We start from the raw sequence: 25,402 nt of genomic DNA on the forward strand, positions 1-25,402 counted from the left end.
TATAAGCAAACTTTAGGTGTCTTTCAAGGTAAAGTCCATATTTATTGTAGCGTTCATGTATTTCTTTAACCGTTTACATGTGTTAAACTATGCTACCATTTTTTTATAATAATTATTTTTTTAGTTCTTCTTATTTTGAATATCTATTTATTTTACTTATTTTCCTTTTTTTTGGCTGCATTTGGTCTTAATTGCGGTACACAGGGATCTTTGCTGAGGCATGCAGGATCTTTTTCATTATGGTGTGCGGTCTGCTAGGGTTTCTCTCTAGTTGCAGTGCGTGGACTTCTCTCCAGTGGTGGTGTGTGGGTTTCCACCTCTCTGGCTGTGGCGCCCAGGCTCCAGGGCACGTGCACTCTGTAGTTGTGGCACGCGGGCTCTCTCTTGAGGCACGCGAGCTCAACTGTTGTGGCACGTGGGCTTAGTTGCCCCAGGGCATGTGGGATCTTAGTTCCCCCACCAGGGATCGAACCCACATCTCCTGCATTGGAAGGTGGATTCTTTACCACTGGACCGCCAGGGAAGCCCCTATACTACCATTTTTATTAGGTTACTGTCTTTGTATGTGTGTGCGCCTAATTCTGATTTTGAGTGTTATGCCCCAACCCCAGCTTTCCCATTAAGTGCTTGTGATTTTTAATTTCATGATTTTGCGGAGAGGTGAATTTTAGGAACATACATGTTATGTTGTAGCAGAACCAATTGTACAATTTCTTACTGCTCTTTGTGTGATTTTTATGAAGACCCTCTCCACAGTTTGAAAGTGCCTTATGATATTAAATGCAAATTTAACTTAAAATAATTTTATTCTAATAATTTTCTGTGATTATCCATTTGCAGGATTGGTAATAACTAGGGATATAAGAAATTATAATTTCTTTGATGGAAAAACAATCCAAAGAGAAAATTAGCTGTAGCAATCATTAACTAGTGGATTAAAAATAATAACCCATAGTCTATTTCTCTGAAATTGAGAAAATCCTCCTCTATGACATAATAATATCTTTTAAAAGTTCATGAATTATTTTCTTGGAGGTGAACTCCAAAACTCTTTTGAACCTAAAACACATTCCTCAGTATAACAGAGTGGAAAAAAATCACAATTATGAAATTAAAGGAAAATTGTAACTATGGTGATTGTTCAAATATTACACTGAATATTGCAAAGATATACAAATAACTGCAGAAACTGCAATGAACAGTTCTTGTTTGGGCATTTTTGAAGCAGTCATCTTGCTAAAAGTGTGAAGACTGGTCACTCATGACAAAAGGCTCTAGGTTGTTTCTGCTAATTAACTCTAAGAATAACTCAGAATTAAATAAACACTTTCAAGCTACTAGGATAACAGAATATTTTACCAATATATACTAGAATAATGTAAACTGATCTATAGCCAATAGAAATATAGAAATAGTTAGCAAACCAATTAACGATGGGGGCGGGGGGGAGGTGTCCCCATGACATTATGCTCTATTTTTCTAGAACACGGTCAATATTATGACCTTAGAAATAATGATCTTTAACAGAATTTTATGGTTTATGTTTTTTCTCGTGTCTATTTTCTATGAAGGATGTATCATGGGATTTTCATAATGCTTCAATGAAGGCAGGAAGTATTTTTTGAAGTGCTCATAAACTCTGAATAAACTGCTTTTAATTGGGCTTACATTTTTGCTTGCCTTTTTCTTTTTTGTTAAAGAAAAATAGAGACTTAATATAAAACAGCAGGTCTGCAACTTTCTCACTAAGGAAAAAAACCTGACAGAGCAAATCCAAACCAATTAAGCAGAACAGAAAACACTTTAAAGTGAATAAAAGCATAGCTGAACATCAAATATAGGTTTAATATTGATGTGAATAAATTATGTAGCTCTAATTGTGAAATTTACATAAGTATATCATGTCAATTCTAATATATTCATTATACTTTATTAAAAATATTGTTAAAAATTCATATTTAGATGGCCCTGAATACTTGAACTGGTGGTATTTTATCACCACAGTTCTTTTTGTATAACCTAAAATTCTCAAGGATTCAAGAAATGCAAAAGATTTTAAATTATTAAGTTCAATATTTTTATTTATTTAAGATTCATGAATAATAGTATCATATAAATGAGAAAATAAAAGTCTATCTTTATTCTGTGACATATTGTATTAAGAACCTGGAACACTAGGGAAAAACTCTAGAATTTTGAAGATGTGCTAAATAATCTTTAATAAACAATATAGTCCTCTCATAAATAGAGATGATAAAGCAAGAAACTATAAAATAAAATACTGAAAAATTTTGATTATCATAGAGATCACCATATTTTGTAGTGGGTAGAGTAGATAATAAGGGCCAGTCCGATGTAGAATTATAATTAGCTTTCCTGCAACATGGCAATTTAGCAAAGAAGTTGAATAAGCTGGATCCAATCACTGGAATGATACAGCATCAAGATAAGGTCTCATGTGATGCTGTACGATTCTGCAATAAAAGCAAAAACCCAACTAAGAAAACTTTGCTAAATTGTTTTGCACCATCAAAAGAAATAAAATTGAGTGGCAGGATCCTTATCAGAGCTTAGGACTTCAGGGTGATTAATTTCACAATTCAGCTGGAGTTTATTTAGGTGTAGAAATAAAGGCAGAGCTGCAGGTAAGCTTTGCACATTCATGCTTCTAAATTCATTAATAATCGTCTGGGTTTTCTTTTCTATTACTATAATAAAACCCATGGTAAAAGAAACTGCCACAAAGGAACTCCATTTACAGATATTGCCACTGTTTTACTAGATCAGAGTTTTGAAGTCTACGAACATAACTAAAAAATAAAATCTGTTCTTCCAGGGATTGCTCTATTTTTAACAAGTCACTCCTCACACAGATGGCCCTAGACCTAAACTTAGAGATTCCATGAGCACTTTAAACTAATACAAGTAAAAGTCAAAACCATACCTCTCCTTCCTCTATTAAAACAAAGTTCCCCCAAACCACATATCACTATTCAGCAGTGCAGATTAGAAGAATGAATTCTGGTGGCTTTGGAGTCAAGATGACTGTCTGAGAATAAGTACCCTCTTAGTTAATAATTCAACCATGTAAAAGTCTCTTTTAAAAAATATCTGTAAATGAAATGATCTTAAAAATGTATTAAAAAGTATAGTATGAGGCAAAGACATATTCCTTAAAACGGAAAAACACAATTTGTGAAAAATGCTTTTAACTTTTCACTGATAAATAATAAGAGCAAAAATACAGTTATCACTCAAACAGTCTTAAGCGATAGATAGGTATTTCTTATTACCTGCATTTTGCATCTAAGGAATCTAAGCACACATTACCTGAGATGTGCTGGAATAGAAAATGTTCAGCACACGTGGAGTTTCCTAAACAGCTGCTTTTATTGATTGATTTATTTGAAAAATTTACAAACAGTAGTTCTAACTTCTGAAAATATTGTTTTCCAGAAATGATCTACGGATATCATCTCCTTTTTAAACAGTGAGGAAACTCAGCAATAAACTGAGGGCCATTATGTAGTACTAGTTCATCCCTAAATGCTAAATGTCTTTCCTTCTCCCCAAGTGAAGATGATACAAGGTAGCTTTGTTTTTAATCCCTAAAATCCTCAGAAACTCCCATCAGTCATTTCAGTCTCCTTCTGCCCTGTCATGTAGTAAGAAAAACTGCACCTCTGGTGCATACCCAAGTTCACAGGCCAAGTTCAGCTTATTTTTTCTTTTACAGGCCCTTGCAATAAGCAGTCCATTATAAACAGCCTTCTTCATCAAGGCTGGCCCCAACAAATACAAATAAATAATGAAACATCCTAAGCTTCTAGAATGTAAAAGATTTACAAGCACGGCTGCCATGGATGACATGAAGAAGGGTTCAGAGGTCATTCGAACCATAAACTCAAGATGAAAAATCTGAATCATTTAGCAAAAAGAAGAGTGTTAGGTGAGTTTTCATTTTCTTTCTTTCCTCTTTTCCTTTTTATGTTTTAAGACAAAGTTTATTTAACACAACACATATGCATCCCCTTAGTTATCTGACATGGCTAGGGTTATAGATAAGCTTCTGATAGATGAAAGAGAAACGCTTTTAGAAACAAACATTTTTATTCGAACTTTTTTTGGAGGAAACTTTCCAAAACCATATCCCATACTTCCTTGTTTGCGCGGTATGCTGAAAATGTAATTAAACCTTTTTTGATTAATTTAAAGCGTCATCCCCCCCGAGTGCATTCTATGGAACACTAGCTCTAAAAGTAGGATGTTAATGGGGTTTCAGGAAAAAAAAAAGTGTTCTGAGGTCAAATAAGTTTAGGAGATTCTGATGTCAACTTGGATTTTCTTAAAACAATGAACATTCCCATTTGACTGGCTAACTGGGTGGGAAGCATAAACCCATATGTCAGAGTGTGTAGTGACCCCACAAGCACAAGGAAATGGAATGTCAGTCTTTCTCTTGTAATCTCATAGCACTGCTCCTTCACCCACTCCTTACCAGAGGTTGAAATATTAGAAAGGGAGAGAGAAGGGTGCAGAAGGAGAGGACAAGCCAAAAGCTTCCACACCCGTAATACCGATTGTCTGTTTTCTCTCCTTCACATTTCTCTCCTGTCTTCCAGCTCTCTGTGGCCACAGATTTGGCCAATTGTTGCTGTTTCTGCTTTTTACTGGCATTTCTGCCACTTCCATTCTTTGTTTGGCAGGGCAGCTACCTTCAGCGATTTTTGTTTGTGTTACTGTTTGGACATGTAAAAATCAGAGATAGGCTCACTGTTGTTCTACATGGACAGAGATGCCAGAAATATATGTAATGGGATAAATGGAGATACCAGATTACAGATTATTTTCAGTGGGAGGTCACTTATCTGTGTTTGTTGGTCCCCCCCCATCACTAGTATCACAGAAGGAATGAAAACAAAAAAAGAGATACCCCAGGTGAACTTAGTCACATCTAAAAAAGGTATTTTGCTCTCTAAATGTGAGAAATGTGAGAAACAGACCACTTTTTCATAACTTTCAACAGTTAGTAGTGATCATTCCCATCATTTATCATCAAGAGAGGATGTTAAGAGTCTCTCTCAATACTCATAATTATTTCAAATATCGGTATGATTTTAATTAATAAATAAAGTCTGAGTAGAAAACTCTACTTATTTCTTTATAGTAAAAAGGCAACAGTACATACACAGCTAATCTCATTGGCATACAATGTTAAAATGTTACATATAGGTTTCTAGATGTTTATAATGGTGATGGTTAAGACGAGAAAATTAAAATTCCTGAGACCTGACACTAAAGAAAACAAAACAAACAAACAAAACAAAAAAAGGGGGAAAAAAAAAAGAAGGGAAAGATTCCTGAAGTGCTTGAATAGCATGGCATGCATGCCTCAGTGAACTTTTGAAAGGAGTTCAGGAAAATGAAATTTAAAAAGTGTTCATCAGCAAACTTAGCTCTAACATGGTTTTCTTTAATAAGTAAAACTTACATTTAGTGCTTATATCTCAATTTTCATCTTCAATGTATTTTACAAACATTAGGTAATTTTTATAACACTCCTGAGAATTAGCAATGATATCTTGCATTTATATAGGGTCACTCATTTGAAGAATATAAAAGGACTTCACAAATATTAAACTTAAGCCATACTCAACTGATCTTAAAAAGAAGAGGAACAACAAAAAAAAACTTATCAGGCCATTGGAAATAGACTTCGTATAACATTAGAATTTAGAATTCCTGATATCTAAATTTAGTTTTTGACACAAAAGCATTCCTTCATGGAGGTTGCTTAAATGCAAGAGTGCTTGAGAAACTGGCTCAAAAATGGATACAAAGGGGCTAACTTTCACTTAAAGCCAGCAGACTTCCATTTTTGCATCTTGTTTCTATCCATTTCCTGAAGAGTCAAATATGTCTATCTCCTCATTACCTGGCTTAATGAAAAGAAGCAATGGCACTGCTAATGCAAGACATAATATAAAAATCATTCATAATGGACTTCAAATGAATTTATTACTTTCCTTGCAGTAAATTTAAAACTGTATGTTTCAAAAGACAATACTAAAATTGTTTTACATTTAATTAATGGTGAAAGAGAACTCCTTGGTTCGTGGTAAAAAATCTGTCCAGGGTGCTTTTTTCTTAAATCAATATTTAACAAAGAAATTTCTAAATTACTTTCGCCAGGTATTATTTGTTTAATATGTTAGTACTCAATTTTTATTTATCCAAAATAACTCTACAAACAAATGTTTTAAAGCCCTTATAAAAAATACATAAAACAACTGTTTTAATTACATAAATTGTTTTATTTAATTCTCGGAGAAAAAAATAAGTGCTGCTATCACTGTTTTACGGGCGAATTAACTGAAACACAGTTACATAACGTACTTAACTAGGATATTATATCTAGTGAATAGTACAGTCAGGATTCAAACCAGACAGTCTGTTTCTGAAGCCTGGACTCTTAAGCACTGTTTCAGAATAAGTCACTTACATGAAGCCAACTAGTATAGGAAACTACCGAGACCAGGCGATGCCAGGCAGGTAGATCAATGGCTCATGCTGCACAGAGGAAAGAAAGACAGCCTGGATAAGCAGAAACGATGTTCAACTGACTTCCATTCAGAAGCCCAGTTTGAAGAATGGCTTGTATAGTTTACCAAACATGTGACCCAGTGCACTATTGTCACCTTTTTGGATCCCATTTACCTTAACCGTACAACAGAGGTGGAGAGAAAGAAACCGAATTACCAAGTCTTGAAGGTCCCTACTATTTTTTAACAATGTATGTTCTCTTCTGCCTCTAACATCTGTACTTGGAAAAATTTTGGTGAGGTAAAATAATAGCTATTCTACAAAGAATAATTAGCAATGTATTCTAAATAATTAGTAATATATGTGGATGTGTCCTTTCCTTTCTTCACAGAAGTCCCGTGCACATATTCATATAAATATATACTACGTGTAGTTTCTTCCTGTACTATTTATCATACTAATAACCCAGGCAGGTGTTTCCTAGGGTTAGGGGACATAATGATGAACAAGACAGTCCTTGCCCTCAGAGAGTTTACATTCTAGCTGGAGGGAACATATAAAGAAGTAAGCTAATTGGAGAGAAAGCAAGTCGGAAGTTGGTGATATTTTAGTGGGGCTGGTCAGGAAAGAACTAGATGATGAGAATAAGGAAGCATTCTGCCCTGAGAATACCCCAGGAGAGGGAACAGCTAACGCAGAAGGCTTGCACTGGGAACCAGCTTGGACAGGCCAAGAGACATCAGGAGGCTAGCGTGACACAGCAAGAGGAGAATGGTCCTGACCAGATTAGACAGGACACAGTCAGGCAGAGGCCACTGAAAGATTACAGACGGCTCAGAGGCCTTGGCTTGTTTTTGTTATTTTTCAAGTGTAATTAAAGTTATTAAAGGGCAATAAGCTACCTTTTTCTACTCACAGTATGAATTCGTGTTTGAAATACTCTTTCCTTAAGCCTTACTAACTTTTAAGAGATTCCTGTGAATGATCTAATGCTATCTGCTAACCTAAATATACTTAGGTACTATATGAACAATCAAAGCAATTGGCTGGTCATCTTTCCCCTACCCAGCCTCGGTGGAATCTACAACCTTTGATAATTTAATAAGTAATTCCTCCTTTTGGAACTTACTGAAAATTTGGTTTTTATCAATATTCCCTTTTGTTATTTTATTCTTTTATTTTAAGTTTATACTTTTTCAGAACTACAGTGTGAAAACTGATGTTTCTGAATAGAATTTTACCAATTTTAAGGAAAGATAGCAAAGTTTATTTGGGCTATATATTTGCTGTTGTTTTAAAATATCGTTCTTTATTTGGGTTTCTGTGGGATTATTGAATTTTAAGTCTAAATGCTAATAGGATTTGAACTGTTCCTTCCTGTATGATACAAATACTATATTTTTCACTAAAGATAAACTCAAGCCAAGTTTAGAAAATTTTTAAATTAAATCATGAATGTTTTTTACATATATAATCTTATATTAATCCATTAAGACTCCATCACCCGTTCAGAGAGGCAGTGCGGTTCCTCTGGGCACCTCCCCCTCAGCCTCCTCGGCCACCTTACCGCCCGCGGGGACCCCAGATCTCGGTGTATGCCCCACCCCTGACCCCGCTAGAGACGTGTCCACCCCGGCTCAGCGGCACCTCATGAGGGGCTTCAAGAGGTTACAGAAGTATCCTCCAGCCGGAGTCAGCGGGGCTTCGTCTGAGACCAACATCATGGTTTGGAACGCCGTCATTTTTGAGCCTGAAGGCTCAATAGAATTCAATATTACAATAGAATTATTATAATAATAGAATTATTACAATAGAATTCACTGAAGAATCTCCGAATAAGCCACCTACGGTTAGATCTGTCCCTAAGATGTTTCATCCAAATGTCTATGCAGATGGTAGGGTATGTCTGGACATACTTCAGAACCGCTGGAGTCCAACCTATGATGTGTCTTCCATTTAACATCCATACAGTCTCTATTGCAGGAACCCAATCCCAACAGTCCAGCAAAGAGCCAGGCGGCTCAGCTGCACCAGGAGAATAAGCAGGGGTATGAAAAACATGTTTCCGCGACAGTAGACCGGAGCTGGTGTGACTGTTGACCCGGGTGTAGGAAGAGAAGAAGCTGGTCATAAGAAAACTATATATTGATGTGTTTATCACCTTCCCATTCTTCAGTGTCATTACATTTGCTTTATTAAAAGCAAAATAGCTGTTGTGCTGTTTCCATCTTCCCTTACCAAGCTCTTCCCACCCCTTCTACCCTCTCCTTAAACATCAGAAAACACCCTCTATGAGATCAAAGGTACTGTACCTGGGTTACATGCAAAAATTACTAATGCTTAATTCCTTTTCTGTTGTATCTCATTTCCAGTTTTAGGGCAGTATTGTGTTACTGTACTTTACACTAAGCTTTTCAAATGAATTGTTTTACAAGTGGTGCTTATGCATAGCTTGATGACCGGAATGTTATTTTTAACAGAATGATTGCTGAAGCGTTTCACCCTGGCTGGTCCTTCACTTGCGTTGGATTTAGAAGTGAATTTTTGGAATACAGCCTATAGAAAACAGGGAAACAAATCCATATAAACATCCATTTTAAAAGAGCAATGGAAGCTAAAAAGGCCACGATACTAAGATCTAACCAACATGAATTTTGTTTTTTACTGGTAGGAAGGAGAATGTTAAAGGACTCAGTCAAAGGAGTGCAGCGATCGTAATAACTGACAAATCCTCCCCTTGCAAGGTATTCACTGGACACACCCAAGCTAAGTTTCAGAATACTGAAGTCCTCTGGATTTTCACTTTTTAAAGAGGTGTGGGAACAGAGGACTGGAGACAATCATTCGTTTTTAAGCTAAGGGAAGTTTGGAGATCCTTTAATCTTTTTTAAAGGAGCAGTGCTACCTTAGATAAACAAATTTATAATCCCTCCTTGTTTTTTGTAGAGTTTTAATTAACCCAAGGAAGGGAACATATCTGTGGCAAACTATTTTCCACTCAAATCCTCAGTTAATGCTGCATGCTTTAGTTTCTTCCTCCCTTTCAGTACTATAAGAACCTTACAGTCAATACTTGCAATCTTTCTTTTGATATGTATATTTTTAGATAGACAGTATCTTTAAGTAGCAGTGTGGGACAAGGCTTGTAAATGTTTTGTCTGACATTCCATTGCCACCTTTTGTGCATTTATCACTCTTCTAAATCTAACTTTGCACGAGTAACCCATGTAAAAAATGTACATCTTTCAAAACTTGTAAATAAAAATAACCTTAAAAAAAAAAAAGACTCCATCATCCTTTTTAAATACTGCAGAATGAATTCCTTAGTCTTTTATCATGGCAATGGCTATTAAAATAGTACATCTCCATATATACTGATAGTCTACTGAAAGTTTGAGAGCACAAAAATTTCTTTATACATTATATTGAAAACGGACGACAAGCAACAGAGTTGGGGTTACCCTTGTTAACAGAGGTTTTTACAGTGAAAACAGCACTGGTTAGATGGAAACCTGCTTCTCATTAACTTCATCTTCCTTTATTCACTACAGGATCTTGGGAAGTTAACTTTGGGCCTCAGCAATCCCATTTATAAAACGGGGATACCTGCTTGTCTGACAATAGGTAGCAGGAATGGATTGCCTTGTGAAGTCCTTTAGGAACCTGTACGATTAGCCAAGGGGACATTAGAAGGACCACAGGTTTAAGGAGAATGGTACTCATGTTGGAGCAGTGGATTAATAATTCTTTCTTCCAGTGGCTACTGGTACTCAGTGCCTCTGGGCTAGCTCTGATATTTATGTGTTTTAGGGGGATCATCACCATTGTGCAAATCCAAGATTTTGTTTCCATTAAAAAATTAACTGAAATATTAGACTCAGTCTTCAAGTATATTTAGAAATGTACCAAGAAGCATATAAATAGCTCCTCTTAGTAGAATTATTATAATGGAACTCTCACGGCAGGGTTTAATAACATTGGAGGAAACTAAACTGACAGTGGTGGAGGCCGAGCCTTGGGTGCTTGGGTCATTCCGGAAGGGAAGTAGAGAGCAAATCCAATTTAACAAAATGACAAAGCTGTCACCTCACTCAACTTTATTTCATTATTATTTGCCTTTTGCTTTTCTATGTTTGCAAAGGAGAGAGTTTACAGACAATTCTTATATCAAATACGTATCAAATTGCAGGGGATGCTTTGCAAACTAAATAAGCAAGGTTTATTTGTTCCCTCCTTACATATAAGTATATATCATTTTCATTCTTACTTTTTACTCTTTAATTCCATCTGTCCCCCCTTCTTTCTTTTCTTAGACACATTGGTTAAAGGGATGGATTCTTTTTTTTTTTTTCTTTTAGGTGAGTAATGGTGAAAAAGGGAGGCGGGTGTAGCTGAATGCAGCTTAGGTGTCTGTTGCATTCCATCTGGAATCAGACAGGGCTTTTTTTTATCACCCTGTGACAGCAACAGCCAGAATGTAGGGTTTGTTTTTTAATAGCACCCTGTGATAGACTCAGAACATTAGGTATGCAAATTCAGTAAGAAAATGCTCTCAATAATGTTGCTTTATACTATCTAATCAATAATAATATCTATAAATATTTATCGGTTTGACAATTGGTTGGTATATCTAGCGCAAAGGGAAGCATTTCAGAGACGAATGTGAAAGTTTTTGGCAATTTGGTTGCTAAGATAAGCCTAAAATTATTATAAAACAGACTCTGTAATAAAGCAGTAGATGAGTTTTCTAAACAATCTGAGTTAGAGAAATCAAGATCAATGGAGTCATCCAGATACATTCTTGAAGAGGAAGGAAGGAAGTCTTAAGTAACCTTGGGCAGGATGGGTATTCACTGCTGGAGTGGAAGAGAGGGTACAATTGGGATGTGAATTTATGTTATCATTAAGATAGAACCACCAGGAGTTACTTATCAAGAATATAAAGTTTCTGGAAGATGACAAAGAACCTGCAAAGAAGAGGTTGGTTTTTACAAAAGAAGATTTTATGAAAAGTATTTAAAATGAAAAAAGGACATATGTCTTCTCAAGAGTGACTAAAAGAGACAGGCCCTTGTTCACAGCTTATCTGTTCTTAGGTAACCAATAATTTAAAAAGTTATTTAGTCTAATTTACTATTAACCAATAGATAAAACATAGTAAATAAGAAGGGCAGAGTGCAGCAAGAGGTAGCCAGAGGGCAAACTGAAAGCAAGTTGTAAAGACAGAAGGAAAAAATCTACAAAATAGAAGATGAGAATCCATAGTTGCCTGAATCAGGGAAAATTAGCACTCTATATGGAGATGATCTGAAGGATCACATAATACAAACTCTTACATATAATAATTACTCAATACTCAATAAGCGATGCTCAAGATGATGACTATTTAAGAAAATCTTACACGATGCTTAATATTATGAGTCAGAGTAAATCTATAAATTTTCAATTAAAAAATCAGTATGACATGTCTTTCATTATATTTTTTTAAAAAATCACTCTAAGAAATAGTCCAAAACACTTACCATGTGACCCAGCAATCCACTTCTAGGTATTTACCCAAGAGAAATGAAAACTTAAAAAACCTGTCCACAAATGCTTGCAGGGTTTTTACTCATAATTACTAAAAACTGTAGGCAACCTTCAACTGGTGAGTGGATAAACAAACCGTGATACATCCATACAATGGAACACTACTTAGGAACGAAAGGAATTAACTACTGACATACACAAAAATTTGGGTGAATATCAGATAATGATGCTAAATGAAAGAAACCAGAGAAAGAAGCTGCTATATGATTATATTTATATGACATTCTGGTAAAGGCAAAACTATAGGGACAGGAAACAGCTAAGTATTGCCAGAAGCTGGGAGTAAGGAAAGGGATTGGCAAAAAGTGGACATGAAGCCATATTTTGGATGTGAGGGAAGTAGTCAATGACCAGCAGCCTGAAAATGGCAGATCCAAGAATTAAACTTAGGCCTGCCTATTTCCAGATTCAGTGACAGTGATAAGTGTTGTATATCTTGATTGTGTTGGCTACACAACTATGATGGTTACATAACTGAATGTGTTTGTCAAATCTCACAGAATTGTAAACTAAAAAGGGGGACTTTGACTCTATGTAAATGATACCACAATTTAAAAATCAGTTCATTTTCTGGTTTGTAAATAGTGGAGCATTAAATATGTCTCTTGATTGAGTATGACTCGGGCACCACTGCTGAATCTTGGCTATCCATTCACCAGGTGGTCCTTGCTGCATTTCTCTCTCATTCCCTATGCACAGTTCAGTAGACTGGGTGGGGCTTAACATTATCTATGCTCATCTCTTTCTCTGACCCCAATCAAGAATTAACTCTATATAAAAATTATTTTAAAATATATTCATAGTATCTTGAACCATGGAATCAAGATAAAAGAGTTCCTATATAGCATGTTGAAAATATTACATTTTATCTAGAAACATTTGCTTAGACCTGAATCTAGTTTGTCCAGTAATAGCTGAATAGTTGGAGATTAGATAGATATTCTTTAAAAAAGCCAATATCCAAGTAGTGTGTTAGATTCATAGACAGATGAATATCTGAATTAAACTCTAGTGAGATACAAAGGCCAAAAATAATAATAGCTACTATTTATTGAGCACTTACTCTGTGTCACACATTTTGCAAAGCTATTTACATGTTTTAAGCTTGAAAACGTGACTATGAGGCAGGTGACCTAATTTATAAACAAGGAAAGTTACACTAGAAAAATTTAGCAACTTGCCCAGGGACACACAGCAAATTTAAAGTGGCAGATCTGAGATTAAAATTCAGGCCTGCCTAACTGTAGATTCATTGAGACACAATGATATAAAACAAAAAGGGTTACCACAAGGCAGCCTGTGAAGAATATTATAAAAGAGGAAAAGGAATCTGCAGGAAAAAGGCTCTTCTTCCAGGAAGAAGGGGCTTGGGAGCTGGCCCTATAGGATGGATACAGCTTCGATCGGTGAAAGTGAGAAGGAGGGCTTCGCCAGTAGAGGAAACAATCACTTCCATGCTCACACTTTTTTAGCTAATGTCCAGTTTAGAGTGTGATTTCTCCTATGGTCAAGACCTTCTCTCACTCAAAAAGGACACCTAAGCCAGATTTCTGGACACTGTACAATAGCTTCTGCGGAAGAACTTGGAGCAAGGGTTTTAGCCCCACATGCAACATTTGAAAATCTCGTTATCAGGGGCAAACCATACAGACTAGCTGGGCCTTACTTCCCTCATCTGTGGACTATAATTTACATATTTCTACATTTACATTACATTTACATATGTAAATACTATAATTTACATATATATTATACATATATAAATAAAATAAATTCTAATGATGGCACACAATGGAGCAATTTACGGATAGACTATAAAAAAGTCTCCATATCCTGCTTTCCTGGCCTGGTTTTACCGGATGTACAGTGCACAAAGCAGCTCTACCTCAGCGTGGAGCTGACAGAAAATGGTGGCAATGGATGCAGACCTGTTACAAGTGTTCATAATGTTCAGTAGTGTGAGAAAGTGTGAAGTAATGGAATTTTCTACATATTTTCCTTTGATAAATTACAACTACCAATAATGCCTGCAGATTTTTAACACAGAGGTATGGTAACGTAATAACACCTGGGAAATACATTTTTACATAGAAAGGCTGTCAGCAACAGATACACTCTTTTGAGATGAATATTTTCTCATCGCATGATTCAATTATTTAAAAAGGAAAAAAAGACACTTTAAATATTGACACTTCGTTCTAGACCTGGCAAGACACAGAGGGAACAACTGTATCTGGTAACTAAAGGAAAGACCACTGCTACCTGGCTCACCGCTAAATAGCAAACCAACTAAGCCCCAATTTGTTGAAGAAGTTTTTATCTCTGGAATTCTATTTGTTTACATTCTAGGTACCCAAAAGCAAAGAGAGGACCACTGCCCTGTCATCAATACCAGAACTCCAGATCTTTAATGAAACTGCCCCTTAAAATGTTTACATAGTTATCCTGTTCTCATGTCTAGAATTAAATAAAGTAAGGCTTTTTCTCATTCAACAAATATTTGTTGAGTTTTTATTAATTTCCAGGAACTGGATTAGCTCTCAGGCTAACAGTGCCCAAGGTAACCATCTTTTCCCTCATAAACTTGGAAGCCCCAAAAGACTAATGTCATATAGAGAATATATATAAAAGTGCCTAAAATTTTGCTTGGCATATAACGCTCAATAACTTTATAGTGATAAAACTTAATGATATTAACTAATAATGATTCCATACAATATAAAGACTTCATTTGTGTCGAAAATATGAGAAATTTATAATCCAAGTAGTTCGTTGACCATCACTGACAGGGTGTTTGTAGTATTTAGAATTCTCCTTAAGTCTCAGTCTGGAGTCTTGTTACATTGATCCTGTCAGTGGCAACTAAATCAAATGACACATCTAAATAAACTGATCTACAGAGACCTTATTCAAAAGGCAGGCATTGCTGATTTAAATGAGGCTTGGAATCCACCACAGCAACTTGAAACTTTTCCTACTCACAGTTGAGTAAACTGATCTTCATATCCAGAAAAGAAACATTGACAGAAACATACAAGAGAAAGTAGGCTGTCATTTCTGAAAAGCAACTGAAGAAAAACCCCACCAGGCTTATTCCATCATCTCCAAGTGCCTCAAAATGTAAAATCTAGACATATTAATCATCAGGTAATAGTGATATAGTAATGTCACTAATGTACACTCTATTGGTAAAGTAGACAACTTAGAAATCCTTGATATCATAAATATCCATCAAGGAAATACAGACAGGACTTAACATTTGCTAAATTTCAATAATATTTAGTCTTTTATTATTAAGAAAATCTATTACCTTGTTACTTTTGTTTTGTCTGAAATAAGATGGGTGACAAGTAATAAAACACTTATGAAAAGGGCACTGTATTGTGTCTCATCTTAGTCAGGTCAGAAACTACATTTTTCAAGAAAGAATTATTTCAACAAGCATCTCTTCAGTGCTATTATAAGCACTGTAATATACTAAGATAAATGTTAAATTATTAATATGACTGTTTCAGAAACTGTATTTTCTATCTTATATGTCTTAAACACTTAAAAATTCTGATAGAATTTCTGTCTTCAAAATCAATGTGGCAATGATTGCACTTGAAATTTTATCCTAAGTTGTAAGTCAGAAGAAATATATGTTGGGGGAAAAATGAAAAACAAAACCCCCAAATTTGAAGATAATCTTTTCAGGCAAATATTTGTGATGTTTTAGATATAACACAGTAGTTAAAACAAGGTGGTAATGTATATGGTGCATTATTTTAGAATTGTCAGTTCTAAAACTTTGCTTCAATGTTGGATATACTTTGTTCCCATATTTTAATGTTTCATGCAGAAGTTTTTTTTTTTTTTTTTTTCTCTCTAAACCTCCAGTGAGAAGTATTGGTTAACACAAAATGAATGTGCTGTAATACTTTCTTTGAAACCCTGCAGTCAACCTTTTGCATATAACTTTCTAATAGAAAAAAAAAATCCCACATACTTCATTTTCCCTAAAGAGCAGCATGAGATTTCTAATCCTTTGCTTGAGCACATAAAATATTAAGAGCCAATTTTCAGCTGCACCTCTGTCACTTCCATTATCATTCTACACGTCCAGAGGTGATAATGGACTCTGTAAATTGCAGTCTTTCTCTATCCCAGACCACTGAGGGTTTCACCAGGGGACAGTTCCACACAAAGGGTGGCCCAGATGTATGTTAATGGTGCTGAGCAGCAAGAAGCAGACACCCCCAAACACGATAATGTGATGTGTTACCCAGAGGAAAGACAAAATGAGCAGAAAACAATTTCCTTAGGAATTCAGTGAAATCAACAACGACCTATCCTTGCCCATAAATCAGATGTATCTTCACAGAACCTTGGAAATGGAAGATTAAAATACACTCCTAACGCCCCACCTGTGAAGGAGCCGTCTGTCTAAACCAACACAGAATGAGGGCTCATAGACATTGATGTTTAAAGAATTATGGAAAAGGCTATTATATCCCACTGACTTTTTTCAGACACAACAAACAGACCTGCCAGCATTAGTGGAACTATCCTCAAACATGAAGTGAAAAATAAGGTAAGGTAAAGGAAAATGCTCATCTTAGCCATTGCTGAAATGATATCCACAGTTCTCCACGGTTGGCAATTTGTCTACCCAAAGAGAGCTGCCTGGCAGGAAACTGAATGGGATCGACACTGGGTTTTTAAATCATCACGTTTCCCACTATCCCATGCAAAATAAAAATCATATTTTAGGGCAAGTATACAGAAGGAAGTGATTTAGATCTAGTTTTTCTCCCTTTTTCATAGGCACTATTCTAACTATGTGTCTTTCAACGTAGTACCTAGTGTTCAGTGACTGATCCCACCAGACTGAGTATTAATGCTTTGGGCAAGGGGATGGGGCTGGAGTTGGAAGACAAAGGCTGTACCAAGAGGACAGAATGCCTAAAGAGAGAAAAGAGACAGAACAAAATCAGACTGCGTTGCCCAGATAATTGATGCTCTGTCACATATTAGACAGTAATATACATGATCATAATTACTGCCAGTACACCAATAAAGCTAAATGTTGGATAAATGAAGGTAAGGCCAATTTTAATTCTATAAATACATTTTGGAACCAAGTCTATATTCTTCAGAGTAACTTCTGGAAAAACCAGACCTCAAAAACAAAACCACACACACACGCACGCACACGCAAGGGAGAGAAAGAAATGAAGAAAGAAAAAAAGAAAAGGAAAGGAAAAGAAAGGAAAGAGAAGAAAAGAAAAAAGAAGAGGGATCCAGTATGATTATTTACTTATTAATTTAGTGCAAAATATTATCAACGAGCTCTACCTCTTCTCTTCACACCTCCCATCCCCTTCAGCAAACAGCAAGCATTCAAATGTATGAAAGCACAGCGCCAATCACTAGGGCCAAAGTGAAAAAAGTTCAGTGACTTCAGTCTAGAAGAGAAACAGACAAGTAAGGAGATGATTACAATACAGTGTGGTACCCGCTCTGAAAGGGGTATCAGAAGGCTTCTTCTGATGACATTTTACCATCTTGTCAGATTTTTCATAACTTATTCTTAGGATTTTATATCCTTTTCCTCCCTATCTCTTTCCTCAAGAAAAATGGGGAATAAAATCAATGCGTAAACAGATTTTAAAATTTATACATATTTACAATTAGAACCATTGAAATCCAGAATAGGTAAATCCACAGAGAAAGGGAACATGTTAGTGGTTGCCAAGGGAAGAGAGGAGAGAGGCCTGGAGAGTGATTACAAAGCCTTCTTCTAGAGGGATGAAAAAGTTCTGAAACTAGAGAGACACACTGTGAATGCAGTAAGTGCCACTGAATTGTACAGTTTAAAATGGTTAATTGTATACTATGTGAGCCTCACCTCAATGAAAAAAACGATCGAAATACTTCACTTGAAATTTTGTGTCACTGTTTGAAACAGTCATTGTGAAATACCACAAAAATTTATAGAATCAATCAGTCTTCTGTTTTACCTTTCTTACTCTCTAGCAGAAAATAGTGCTATTCTCTTTGAAAAAAATCAGAAACTTTTTATATAATTGGGAAACTAGAGCAAAGTTAATGTCTTTGAGATAATTTTTAAAGTTCATAAGACTGTAATAGTACAGTAGCATAACAGGAGGTACTATGATTACATATGTCAGTCTTCTCAAAAAAATTCTTTTCTATGAATTTTTAATGACGCAAGTAATTTTTCAAGGTCATTGAGAGAGCAAGCAGTTATTCAGACGTTAAATTTGTTCACAGTTTCTTGGCAGCTTTGCAAGAAAACAAGCAACTGGGATTTGTGGAGGAGGGGAAACGGTATACTGAGGAAGAGCAGAATTAGAAGTAATATATAATTAGCTGCAGATATAGCTGATTCACTTCTTAACCCAGCAGAAAATATCTACTAGGTGCTCTTGAACATAGAATGGGATTTAGAATTAATTCATGTTCTGGTTGCAGTTGTGGTTAATAACATATACATATATTTTTTTACATATATATACATACATTTACTGTATCTGTAAAACTCATTTTCTAATGATTTGAATATATCAGTACCCAAATATCTGCTGAACATTTCTCATTTTACAATTAAGTGTATGGAAAGGACATTAAGAAATATATACTTGTCAATATTTGCAGACCAGAATGAGATATTCCCCCAAAGCTGAAAAGAGCAATAAAATATTGTCCTCTTAATGTTAAACTATAAAATGGAAACATAATGGAACAAGAAAGGGCTACGCAAAATGTATACACGTATTAAAAATAGTGTCTCAATCCCTGGAGAAGGCAGAGGACCATTAATCATCCATAAGATCATATTAAAAGAGGAGTCACAGAGGTCAGTACTCAAAGTATCTTCCAAACTTTGTTCAGGAGAGTATGAGCTTTGGGCAATAAACTTCATGAATTTCTTCCCATTGGCAAAGTCATGTCTAAACTGGAGATAGATGAGGGGCTTGTATTGTTCCCTTTCCACTAGCAAAACCTTCTCTACTGCATTTGGTAGCTCTGTGCAATGGCCCAGAGCCATATGATTTACCTAATTCTCCTTGCTCTGATTCCAAGCAACATTTATTACTTATTTTTCCACGCACATTTGCCTCCAGAGACAAAATGCTTTTGTCATACAGACCTTGATAATCTTGTCCTTGAGATATTAGTTCTTATTAGATATGAATAACTTAGCATTCATTTGACTTCCCATGTGTCTAGACTATGGGGAGAGAATGCACCACCATGGCCCATGGGAGTATTCCACTCCATAGAATGGTTATGTTTTCCATTTTAAATTGGAATTTTGGTTTGATACCTTAGTATACCCATGAGAGAGGACTGAATCCACCGGTGTCTGAAACCACAAGTGTGAGAGCCAGGCCCTAGATGCTAATTTATTTGCTAAGATAATGACTGCTGCCCCTCGAGGCTTGTGGGTGACAGTTAGGGGCTTTGTCCCAGGTTAACAACATACAGCCTCCCCTTGGGTAGAGGTATCTCTTCCTCCCAATTTTAATTGCTCTCTATATGATGGTCACAATTATAATAAGGCAAACACTAATTCAGAGTATAATATTCACAAATGGAGCAGACCACCAACTATCCAAGAGAGGTTAAAATCACAAAATCAAGAAAAGAAAATCTGCTCAAGTAAAATGAAATTACAGGCTAAGTTAATTTCACATTTAAATTCCACAGGTATGAGGACTGTGCACAAAGAGCATGACAGGACTGCAGGAAAGTCAGCTGTAGGCGTAGAGAACTCACTGAGTTGAAGGAACTCAACCACAGCAATACTAGAAATAGACTAATTTGCTTTGGCAAACTCAACTGTCATAAGTCTATACATTTTCACTGACTGTGTCATTAGAAATTTCTTAATTTTTGGATGCAAGATAGTAATTTGGTTCTGATGGTCAACATAAATCCTGAAAATGAAGCGAATGGCTTTTTTAGACTTGATCTTCAGATAACAGGTATTTTCTGATTAAAAAAAATTATTGGAGGCAAGGCATATAAAGAAGATTACAAATATTCAAGGACTTATCCAAAATTTGGACATTGGAAATTTCAGGTAAGTTGAAGAAGGTAAAGTTATGTACCTACATATAAGCAGAAAGGTTTTCTTTTAAAAATATAATTACATATTTAATAGGCATAACAAATTAATTGACAAGATTAAAAAAAACTATTAAAATTATATTTCCTATATAAACATGAAATTGTTTAGAAAATTAAAAGCAAATGAGAGTATTTTCTAAGTCCATAAGTACTTAAAACCAAAGAAATTTAATTAGAGTGACACAAGCATCTCTAACTTCAATGTTCCCAGAAAATACTGTGCATTTTAACATACTTAATAGATACTCCTGAATGAGTTACAAATCAGTTGACATAATTTAAAATGTCTTCACTTACATGTTTATGCACACATTTAAAAAATAATCTATGTCACACTATTCAATACTGTTTTTTGAGTTCATTCAACTTGAATTCAGAAACATTAGGAATGCACTTATTTTTTGTTATTTCCTTTTTTCACACCTGTTATTTCACTGATTGTAAACAAATATGTTTTTAAAAGTACAGAAGGGAACCATTTTCCATATAGAACATCGCTTTGTGAGACACTCTTTTAAGAAATTTGTTTCTTGAAATAAACAAACATGAAAAGAGTGACCTGCCTTGTCCTCTTTATCCATTTGCCAAATTGTGCTGTCAAAGAATTGAGGTGACCATATCAAATACTCTTACCATCTTTGTCACATTTCATTTGTCTGGGAAGGGAACTCCAAGAAACCAACCAGACAAGAGCACACAGCTTAAAGGCTTCTGGTCTGCACTCACATTTCCTATTTACACATTTAATGTTAATATTTCAGCAACTGCGGTACTAGGGTCAAACTGAAATTTTTATCTATTTAATTCTGAATCTCAGTCGTATTGGAGAGAAAGAGATTGACACTGACAGTGAGTGAGAGGGGACAGAGAGAAAGAGAAAGAGAGAGAGAGAGAGAGATTCACTTTTTAAGAACTAACAGTCAGCAAGAAAACAGGGACATCAGTCTAACAACCACAGGAACTGAATTCTGCCAACAAACAAAGACCCTGGTCAAGGACTTATACCCTAGAAGGCATTGCAGCACAGGCCAGGCTGACACCTTGATTTCTGCCTGAGAAGACTCTGGGCCAAGAACCCTGCTAGCCCATTCCCAGAGTTCTGTCCTACACAACTCAGAAATGTGAACAGCTTTCTTTGTGGTGCTAAACTAGGAGAATCAATCCTTAGAAGTGAGTTCAAAATTTCCAGTCTAAGATCAGTTTGTTTGTTTCATAAGGAATAAGAGAAAAAGTGAACAGCATGTAATATATGATATGGCATCTCATGACTAAGAATATTTACTTATTGTGGAGATACTTTTGTGTTTTCATCTACTTTTCCTTTATATTTCTGTTTCTGCCTAAACGTGTGGGCTGTGTATGTGTATATGTTATCCTCTCATTTATAATTTTTTATTACATTGTTTCAATGTATTTTACAAAGAAATGAGGCTCCAAACTACACATTATTAATCTAGGGCTGGGATTTTTTTTTAGGGGTTTAGGAGTTTCAAATTACCAAAAATGGAAACTAGGGTAGGAGTAAGAGAGCCTGCCCCATAAAATTAAATATTTAAATATTACAACAATATTTAAATAGTATTTGTTGCATTAAATATTACATTTTTACCTCTGTGTTGGCCATGAAATAGGGATCACTGAGATAAAAAAGATGGTTTAGAAAACAGAACTACCGTACAACCCAGCAATCCCACTACTGGGCATATACCCTGAGAAAACCATAATTCAAAAAGAGTCATGTACCACAATGTTCATTGCAGCTCTATTTACAACAGCCAGGACATGGAAGCAATCTAAGTGTCTATCAACAGATGAATGGATAAAGAAGTTGTGGCACATATATACAATGGAATATTACTCAGCCATAAAAAGAAATGAAATGAGTTATTTGTAGTGAGGTGGATGGACCTAGAGACCGTCATACAGAGTGAACTCAGATAGAGAAAAACAAATACCATATGCTAACACATATATATAGAATCTAAAAAAAAAAATATATGGTTCTGAAGAACCTAGGGGCAGGACAGGAATAAAGACGCAGATGTAGAGAATGGACTTGAGGACACGGGGATGGGGAAGCGTGAGCTGGGACGAAGTGAGAGAGTGGCATGGACATATATACACTACCAAATGTAAAATAGATAGCTAGTGGGAAGCAGCCGCATAGCACAAGGAGATCAGCTCGGTGCTTTGTGTCCACCTAGAGGGGTAGGATAGGGAGGGTGGGAGGGAGATGCAAGAGGGAGGAGATATGGGGATATATGTATAGGTATAGCTGATTCACTTTGTTATACAGCAGAGACTAACACACCACTGTAAAGCAATTATACTCCTATAAAGATGTTTTAAAAAAAAAAAAGATGGTTTAGAGAATGTCTATACCACATCTTTCTACCAACAGCATTTTTGCTGAATGATTTTTCAGTCAGGTGGAAAACAAACAAGAGAATAGAATTTTCTGTCGTTTTCCTTACATACCTGTTTTTCTTTCCACAAAAGCTAACACATAGTTTTAATGTGCTTTTTCCCTTTCTTCCTTTTTTTTCCCTAAAGTTATAAAACTCGTCTCTCCTTTTTTCCTTCTCAACCTCAAAATATATAGCCTCCTACCAGAGCTAATTGAAGAAGGAAAGGACTTCAATGAGATCTCTTCTAAAGCCTTTCAAAATTACCGTTATTTTTTCAGAGTAGGTTGATTACAAAAATAGATCTTCTCTGTCAGACAGGTAATTAGTACTCACAAAAGATTTGGTTTAAATAAATAACAATGATTTAATTTTATTGAGTACCTACTCCAGCTTTACACGTTAACTCCTTTAATCCTCATAATGATTGAATGAGTGACTACTATTATTTCTATTATTTAATAGAACACTGAAGTTCACAGTGGCCCCCAAATTTAAATTGTATGGCAGGAATTTATAACCATCAGTTTGTCTTTTACTCCAATCTTTTATTCATTAATATATAAATCAATGAATGAATGAACTCTAAAATTACAATTTCCTTTGGCTTGCTGTAAAAAGATTTCCAACTTCTCTTATATAATTCCAGAAAAGTAATGTGGACATTCCTAGCACCTTCTCATTTAAGCCCAGCTAACCACTTAGGAATTTTCCTGGGTTAGTTACTCACTACATCTATTTTAAGAAAAAATTACAGTTAAAAGGAACCCTGTGTTCCATTTGAAAATTATCTTCCATTAGAGGCAAAAGTACTACAATGGTGCAGTGTTTTTCCTGTTCCTTCCAACTCTTGAATTTCCCTTCAAATCCCTAATCCCTTCCTATATTTAGTATAGTGAAATACACCTGGAATTCAATTTAATTCCTTTCATATGGCATTGTAATAGTTACTTTATGTTCCTAAGAACTGACTTTGGTGTGTACCTGAAGATTAAAACAACATCAAAATCACAAAGTCATTCAGTAGATTGACGCTGTATCATTCCACTAATAAGTGTATCAAAAGTCCCTAAAGGCCCATCAGGGTATCAGACTATACTGGCTCCAGACCTGCCATTGTCTGTTTTGGTTCAATAATGATTATGCACATATTATTGATTGAGAATATATCAGACCCATAAGTCACATTGTAAATGGACAAAATACAATAAATATATACAAATAGACTATAATTACAACCCAGTTCAATACTACAATGGATTTGATATACTTCTTTATAAGTTATAAATATTCTTACAACCTTGTGAATGTCTCTGCCCACAGTTTTATCAAGGATAACAGAATTAGAGGCAGAGTAGTTAATGTGGGCTCCAATTCCTTTGGAAATAAATGAAGGGTCTTGAATGTGGCATTAACTCACATCACGTTGCAATGGTGGTGGATCATGTGACCCCAGGATAGTCTAAAAGAATTCCCCCAGAAGACTCTTCATGCAGAACAGCAATCATTTACTGTGATACCATTTATTGCAATACAGTGTGGTGAACTGGTAACGATGTTGTTCTCAACTCTGTGAGCAACTAGCAATCTTATAAATATCTAAGTATTTTCAATAATTTTCTACATAAGTACCATAATTACTCACTCATGGATTAAGAATTTGTATGAACTATAATTCATATAACGTTAAGCACTTTACCAATTATTTTAAACAGTGACTGAAGTTATTTTTTCATAATAGCCAATGAGTCAAAATCTACTGACAGGTACTAGATTCAGATTCCATTTCTTTCTTGTGAAAATGAATTTTTCTTTGGATCAAATACAAGAAATCTGCATTTTTAAAAAACGGTAAGAATAACAAGTGACCAGAGAGCCCCCCCTCATGAGGGCTGGCTGTCGGTAAGTACATCTTATAAGCCTGCTTCTGAAACTGTCTGGATGGATGGTATCAAAACTCAAACTTTTTGGGGGCGATTAAGGATAAAGTGTGTTTTTCATATTTCCTTGAAATAAACTTGCTTTTTGAAGAGTTCTATCCATTTATACTTATGCATATGTAAATATTAAATTTAAAATATTATAATTATTTTATATGTTATACTATTATACATTTATATATAATATATAAATATAATTTATAAACATAAATATATTTTATATATTAATTTAAATAATATTATAATAATGTTTTCTTTGTAGAATAACCAAGACAGTTAGCAATCTGCTTGTTTCTCTTTTGTCTAAGTCAATGCCAACTGTTTATGGATCTTAATTACAGCTACAAAATCTCTTTTGCCAAATAATGTAACATAATCATGGAAGGGACATCCCATCATTTTCACGGGTCCACCCACACTCAATGGGAGAGGATTCTACAGGGGTGTATATACCAGAGGGAAGTAATCTTGTAGGCCATCTTAGAATTCTATCTACCACATGTAGACAAAAGATTCTTATTATGTACAAAAATTATAAACAGAGTAATATTTTCTACACAGGCACAGCAGATAGTTTAAAATATTTCAGATATTTTTTGATATTTCGGCATATTACATTCTGAAAAGTCACATTTTATTATCATAGAAAATATTTGTAAGGATTAATTTTAAATTATTGACAGTGACAACTATTTTACTTTGTTAAGTACTCTGATGATATAAACAGGTCCTCTGTTTATTTTTTCAGAAAGACTTGAAGAGAAGACTTCTTAAAGCAAAATATCT

The 25,402-nt window shown here is 35.2% G+C and overlaps 1 protein-coding gene and 1 pseudogene across 1 annotated transcript in view; one reads left to right on the top strand and one right to left on the bottom strand.

Moving 5' to 3' along the window:
• UNC5C (unc-5 netrin receptor C) overlaps positions 1-25,402 on the bottom strand; it is a 397,961-nt gene that overhangs the window by 290,515 nt on the left and 82,044 nt on the right. The window lies entirely within an intron of this gene.
• On the top strand, positions 8,173-8,643 carry LOC132366340 (ubiquitin-conjugating enzyme E2 A-like; annotated as a pseudogene).

This window comes from Balaenoptera ricei, chromosome 5 (genome assembly GCF_028023285.1).
Source record: "Balaenoptera ricei isolate mBalRic1 chromosome 5, mBalRic1.hap2, whole genome shotgun sequence".
NCBI lineage: Eukaryota > Metazoa > Chordata > Mammalia > Artiodactyla > Balaenopteridae > Balaenoptera > Balaenoptera ricei.